Below are 7,743 nucleotides of genomic sequence, written 5' to 3'. Positions count from 1 at the left end.
GGGCGGCGACCCGAGCAGGGCTGGGGCAACAGCACCATAGCAGGCAGCGAGGCGGCCAAGCAGCGCCATGGCGCGGGCGCGGCCATGCCACCGTGGGGGAGGGGGTTCGGCACGACGAGGAGCGAATGGCTGTGGGCAAGGGAGCGCGAGACGCGGCCGGTGCGGCGCGGAGCGCGGTCGGGCAGGGACGGCCGCGTGCGGGTGGTTGCGGATGGGGGCTCGCGGGGAGCGTGTCCGACGGGTTGCAGAGGGTCGTAGGGGGGGTCGCCGGGCGCTGTGAGCGCGTGCGCATGCGGAGAACGGCAACCGCGACTACAAGGAGAGAGGAAGAGGCCAGGGGCCTCACCGTGGGTCCGTAGGGCAAAGGCAGTGGGCTCGGGGAGGTCCGGCGAGGCCGATCGACGACAGGGGCGAGGTGGTGGCGACGGCGATCCGGGGAAGGGAACGGCTAGATCCGCGAGAGGCAGGGGGTCCCGAGCTCTGATGCGTCTACGTAGTCGATGAAGACAGCGAAGGCGGTGCTCCCGGCACAGTCTGAGGCGGCGGGAAGGACGTCGGGCGCGAGGGCGACGGGGTCGGGGTGCCGTTGCTTCGATCCAGAATGGTGGGGGGTGGGGGAACGAGGGGGGAGTGGGGTAGCAGTTTTTAGGGTTTCAGGGGGGCAAGGGGGCCATATAGGCCAGGGGAGGTGCGGTGTGGGCCGGCCTGGTCGGTTGAGCCGACTGGGCCACGAGGCCCTATGGGGGAGGGGGCCTTTTGTTTTTATTTATTTTTTTGTTTTTGTTTACAGTTTTGCCTTTTATTTTTATTTAATTCTCCTTTCCATTTTACTAAATTTTTGCTTTTATAGAATACAAAAGTTGTACCTAAAAGAGCATTAATAATTATGCCACTACCACAGTTAGCTTCGAACTAAAACAAAATAGTTTGTAACGGTTTATTATTTTAACATCATTTAAATAATTGTTTTTGCTACTGTTTTAATCATTTTAGAGTATTTAAGCATCTTAATAAAATGTGGTTTCTCCATCATAATTACCTATGCAATATTTGGTACAACCTGAACATTTTTGTTTTAAGGTTTGAAAACTTTTATTGTTCGTTTGATTTTTAATTTGGACTCGAACCGGTTTCGAACTAACGGGAGATTAGCAAGAGTAATTGATGTGACATGGCACCATTAGCAGAGGTTCACGGTAGCTTAAGTATCCGGGCGTCACAATTCTCCTCCACTACAAGAAATCTCGTCCCGAGATTTAAGCGGTGGAGTAAGGGGGGAAAGGTGCTCGTAGCGAAAAACCTAACGAGTCTTCTCGGTCTTGGCTGCCCTTTCGAAGAGGTTGATCCCTTTCGTTGATGTCTTCATTTCTCTGCTTCAAGTCATCGTGATGAAGTCGGCATTCTTTCTTTGGGAATTCCATCGTACTTACGAAAGAATAAAGGGGTGGGTATTCCGGGAGAATAGACCTCTACAAGGTTGATTATCTGGTCGATAACATCTGGGAAGGTGGCGGAAAGTAGCTCTCGAATTGAAACTTAAGAAAATATCGAGAGCAATGTAAAGAGGTATCATGGGAAGTTTCGAGCGGTCAGGCAATTGTTTGTTGCCTGAAGCGGAGTGTGAAAGGGATTCAGAGCAATGAAGAAAAATGTTGCATCCGATACCGGAATGAAATATGGCAGGGAAATTAGCTCGTGAATTACATACGAAGCCAAGCATAAGGGATAACTTTGGCAACAGGGGGTGTATAAGAGAGTCAGGTTTCGATCCTGTGGAACTGTGGGTTATGGGCCCATCATGTGGGTTAAAAGTAGAAGGAACGGTGACATCTTGCACAATCATGATAGCAAGGCATGTCGGAGAACAGACTGTCAGTTATGTCGGCAACAACGTCGGTACCAAGGGCGAGGGACGAAGAGAACCATTTTCCCGCTCGTTGAACGAGGCGGACCAATAGTCAAAGTTCTCGTCCATCGGTGGTTACCGGAATGTCATCAACAATAGTAACAGAGTCTTACTGACCGCGTGGTACAACAAGGTGCTTACGTAAACAGGGAATTATCACTGCTAAGTTAAGTCAGATTGCAATAAAGGTTTAAACAAAACAATGGAAAGGAAAATGTGTTTAAACACATATTTTTGGGGTATATCCTTTCCAAGGACAAGCGGAGCATGATATTCATGACAGGATAGAAAGCATAAAACCCTTTAGGTAAGGGGAGAGAAATATCATGACATTACCCATACAACGGTGTTTGGGTAATTGAGCAGGAAACATTTAGCATTGGGCTTCAAATGTCCTTGTTGAAAATCGGGGTACCATAGACATGCTTCGAGATAGCGTTGACATGGTCATCAGGTGAAGATCAGACTTTGGAAACACAAAGGATCCATCAGGAGCAACTTATAAAATAAGTCTTTCAATTTCCTCCAGGAAGAATGGTTATCCTTGCAAAAGAAATTATAATGATAGGTCCTCTAGCCAGGAAGGGTGGTAGGCATGATATCATCTTACCGGGTCATCTAAGAACCATCATCATAACTCCTGGAAAGTTGTCCCAACCATCATATCTGACCGAGATTCAGATCCTATTGGTGTCATGATACCTCAGACTCAGGATGTCCTAGAAGAAAAGGTGCAACACAAATAGACGAAATGACATGCAAGATTCTCGGGAAATGAACTGTGGGAGCGGGTTCCTGAAACAATAGTTCATCGAGAATTCCAAACGGATGGATTTCCACAATAATGTGAACAAGATGACACTTGTCAATTCAAATGATATAATGTTGTATGCTCTAGGAAATCATACACCATCAATCATTAGTTAAAAGGTGTGTCCGAAATATGACCTTAGGCAGCAAGATCAATGTTAGAGTGATGATTCAATAACCAACGGTCTAAGAGCGAACTGTCGATCGTTAACTTCAAAGGAATAGGGTTGCTAGAAGTACAGAACTCAAACAACAACGTTAGCATATTGGTATCCTGGTTAAAAACAACATGGGGACCAAGGAAGAATGGTGATGGTGAGAAGTATCACCATACCGAGAATTTCTAAGAGGTGGAGCAATCCCCACAACATTCTCGACAGAAAAGACAGTATTACTTCAAGGTAGAACATAATACAAGCTGGAAGGCATGTTGCATCCATAACATAAACAAGTTTGTGATAAAAGGAAGGTAAGGACGTTGCCGATGGTAACTCAAATTACCAAGGGACAAGGATGGCACTTATAATCATGAATTCGATTGATATCTTCGAAGGAGTCTAAATGTTGATGATGATCACGACAAATTTTGTGAGAGGCTACATGAAGAAGCAATCGAACAATGACTGCGTCGAGCAAAGGACTGATGCAACGAAAGATTATTGGAACCACAGATACGATACAAACTCGGAATCAAGATTGTTGTTCGAGGTAAAACGATAAGACGGGGAATTCGAGTAAACTTAGCTCATCGTCGAAAGTTGTGCTCTGGGAGTAAGGAACATGTAGCATAGTTAAAATCGGCATGATAACGGTATAGCCAAGCAAGCCAGGAATGACATGGTCGAGTACAACCCCGTGAGTACAGGAGATTTCTAAGAGTTGTATAATCATGGTGCGAAGCCGGTTTAGTTATCAGTGTCCTTGAGTGACTAACAACTCGGAACCAGGAAACATTGGAATTGATGAGGAGTAATACTTGATGAAGGCTCATAATAAGCAACATGGTTCAGTGATATCATCAAGATACCAGAGGGTATTACTCGGAGGTAGAGAAAAATAGAGGGTTGACAAGTGTATTGATCTTCAAAAGACAAGTACTTTAACTTGTCCGAGAGAAGGAATCAAGGAATATCAATATGGCTGAAACCATAGTTGCAAGGGATCCAATTCAAAGACACTGAAAGAATTATCCAACTGATTAAAAGTTTTGCAAGAAGCTTCCATGATAAGTTCCACATCAGGTCCATGGGCATGAACACTAAGTTGAAGGTCGACTCCCACTTCTTCAATGCATAACCTTCCATTCACTTGTCATGTTTCAAAAATGACATTAGTTGTTGAAAGTTTTACCTGGTGCAATACCAGATAAGTATGACCCGTGAAATCTTATGGGTTCAAACTGAATAGGGAAGGCATTGGTTCAACCCATCGGGGCATCTTAGGAACATATACCACAAACTTAAAGAGTAAATAACACAAGCTCGAAGGTAGAGCATGGTTGACAAAAGGAGAGGATACAATTTACCAAAGGCATTATGTATCAGGGAAGAATTCACAAGGTGATTAAATATGAGGGCACTGTCGGATAATAATCCAACAAAGGATCTGGTGGTCCACAAGGGATCTGACGTGAGTATCAATGTCAACCAGAAGAAGTAATGCAAGGGCTTCAGATTATAGAAATATATGGATAACTTCGATGATTAAATACAAAGGAATTATTATTTCCAAATCAAGGAATCAGAAGCATAGGCTCTGATCAAAAGATAAATAAGTTGATTAGTCATAGATCGACAATCAATCAAGGTTTGATTTGCTGAACCAACTCATGTCCGAAGTGACGTCTGAGGCTAGAAGAACAAATTCTAGGGTCTGATTGAGGATTGCGAGCATTTGCAACATACTGAATCAACAGACTCAATGATAATGACAAAGGATGCCAATAAGATTACCAGACTTATGGGATTAATCATAATGAAAACAAGCAAGAAATTCCAGAGCAATAGGTTGCTGAGGATTTCCGGTAGATCGAATGGTATTTTGAAGACTTTGTGAAACATACGGATAACTGGCTATGAGCGGATATTCGGTAAGTGCGAGGAATTATCCGTAGGGGATGTGGCAGAGAACTGCAAGGCAGTGACACAAACGGTTGTCGGAACAATAGAGAGAATTTCAAGGTATCTTGTAGTAACAAGATCAACGGGCAATGATTATACGATGGCAAGTGTATGTAGTTATCCATAGGGATTTATCAGTGGCAGGGAATTGCAAAAGCAACGCGCACAAAGTCTCGAGAGGATATCGGAGAGTATCTTCGAGATCTTCTGGTGCAGTCGGCGATCATCTTGACTGAAGGGGCTCTCCGAGAGAAAGTGTTTCCGAGAACCTAAAGTTAGATTTTAGTAAAATTCATTTAACCCGAATAGAAGAGAGATCAGAGTCCCATGGGCCGCACAACCATATTAGTAAAAGTTTTGCAATGACTAGACTCAACTTCGGCCAAGGAGTTTGGAAGAGGGATTCCTACAGGCAGTCGGCTCTGATACCAACTTGTGACGCCCCCGACTCAATCGTACACTAGTCATGCACGCAAACGTGTACGATCAAGATCAGGGACTCACGGGAAGATATCACAACACAACTCTAAAAACATAAATAAGTCATACAAGCATCATAATACAAGCCAGGGGCCTCGAGGGCTCGAATACAAGTGCTCGATCATAGACGAGTCAGCGGAAGCAACAATATCTGAGTACAGACATAAGTAAACAAGTTTGCCTTAAGAAGGCTAGCACAAACTAGGATACAGATCGAAAGAGGCACATGCCTCCTGCCTGGGATCCTCCTAACTACTCCTGGTCGTTGTCAGCAGCCTGCACGTAGTAGTAGGCACCTCCAGTGTAGTAGTCGTCATCGACGGTGGCGTCTGGCTCCTGGGCTCCAACGTCTGGTTGCGGCATCCAAGAAAAAGAGGAAAATGGGGGGAAAAGGAAGCAAAGCAACCGTGAGTACTCATCCAAAGTACTCGCAAGCAAGGAGATACACTACATATGCATGGGTATATGTGTAAGGAGGCAATATCAGTGGACTGAACTGCAGAATGCCAGAATAAGAGGGGGATAGCTAGTCCTATCGAAGACTACGCTTCTGGCAGCCTTCATCTTGCAACATGTAGAAGAGAGTAGATTGAAGTCCTCCAAGTAGCATCACATAGCATAATCCTACCCGGCGATCCTCCCCTCGTCGCCCTGTGGAAAAGCGATCACCGGGTTGTCCGTGGAACTTGTCTGGGTGTGTTTTATTAAGTATCCAGTTCTAGTTGTCATAAGGTCAAGGTACAACTCCGGGTCGTCCTTTTACCGAGGGACACGGTTATTCGAATAGATAAACTTTCCTGCAGGGGTGCACCACTTTTCCCAACATGCTCGATCCTATTTGGCCGGACACACTTTCCCGGATCATGCCCGGCCTCGGAAGATCAACACGTGCAGCCCCACCTAGGCACAACAGAGAGGTCAGCACGCCGGTCTAAATCCTATGCGCGCAGGGGTCTGGGCCTATCGCCCGTTGCACACCTGCATGTTGCGAGGGCGGCCGGAAGCAGACCTAGCCCCCTAATACAAGAGCAAGCATTTCAGTCCAATCCAGCATGCGCCGCTCCGGCGCTGACGTCAAGAAGGCCTCGGCTGATACCACGACGTCGAGTGCCCATATATTTCCCGCGTAGTTGGTTAGTGCGTATAGGCCAGTGGCCAGACTCAGATCAAATACCAAGATCTCGTTAAGCGTGTTATTTTGAAGTAACCGCGGATGCCGACCAGGGCCAGGCCCACCTCTCGCCTAGGTGGTCTCAACCTGCCATGTCGCTTCGCCACATAGGAACAGTCGGGGGCCGTCGGGAACCCAGGCCCACCTCTACCGGGATGGAGCCACCTGTCCTTTCAGCCCCCACATCGGAATCACTTGCGGGTACTCAACGAGCCAACCCGACTTTAGTCACCATCTGTATAGTATGTATATATGTATAGTATATACCCGTGATCACCTCCCAAGTGATCACGGCCCGATAGTATAGCAAGGCAGACTGACAAGAATGTAGGGCCAATGATGATAAACTAGCATCCTATACTAAGCATTTAGGATTGCGGGTAAGGTATCAACGACTATAGCAACAATGACACGCTATGCAATAGAATAGGAGTAACCGAACAGTAACATGCTACACTACTCTAATGCAAGCAGTATAGAGAAGAATAGGCGATATCTGGTGATCAAGGGGGGGGGGGCTTGCCTGGTTGCTTTGGCAAGGAGAGGTCGTCAACTCCGTAGTCGTACTGGGTAGCAACGGCGTCGATCTCGTAGTATACCGGATAGAAGAGGGGGAAGAAACAATAAATACAGTGCAAACATAAGCAAGACGACGTAAGACATGACAAAGAGCGGTGCTAGGTGTGCCCTAACGCGGTAGTAGGTGATACCGGTGAAAGGGGGAAACATCCGGGAAAGTATCCCCGGTGTTTCGCGTTTTTGGACAGGTGAATCGAAGGGGGAAAGTTGTGTGTTCGCTATGCTAGGGATGTGTGGCGGACGAACAGGCTGCGTATTCGGATTCGTCTCGTCGTTCTGAGCAACTTTCATGTACAAAGTTTTCCATCCGAGTTACGGATTATTTTATATTAGTTTTTAAAGTTTTAATTCAATTTTCGAATTAATAGATTTTAATTAATTAGAAAAGGTAATTATTGGGCCAGTGTGACATCAGCATGATGTCAGCAGGTCTACAAGTTGACTAGGTCAATCCTAGCACGTGGGGCCCATTCGTCATAGTCTCAGGTTAATTAAACAGGGTTAATTAGTTTAACTAAGTGATTAGGTTAATTAATTTTAATTAGATTAGTTAAATAGGATTGATTAACTTAATTAACTAACTAATTAATTAATTACTAACTTATTTATTTTAACTCTTCTTTTTATTTAAAATTCGTTCTGGGAGGGGGGTGTCATTTGGCCAGGGGGGCTTATCG

Source organism: Triticum dicoccoides, chromosome 3B, assembly GCF_002162155.2.
Source record: "Triticum dicoccoides isolate Atlit2015 ecotype Zavitan chromosome 3B, WEW_v2.0, whole genome shotgun sequence".
NCBI classification, from domain to species: domain Eukaryota; kingdom Viridiplantae; phylum Streptophyta; class Magnoliopsida; order Poales; family Poaceae; genus Triticum; species Triticum dicoccoides.
Note: the sequence above shows the minus strand (reverse complement) of the source record.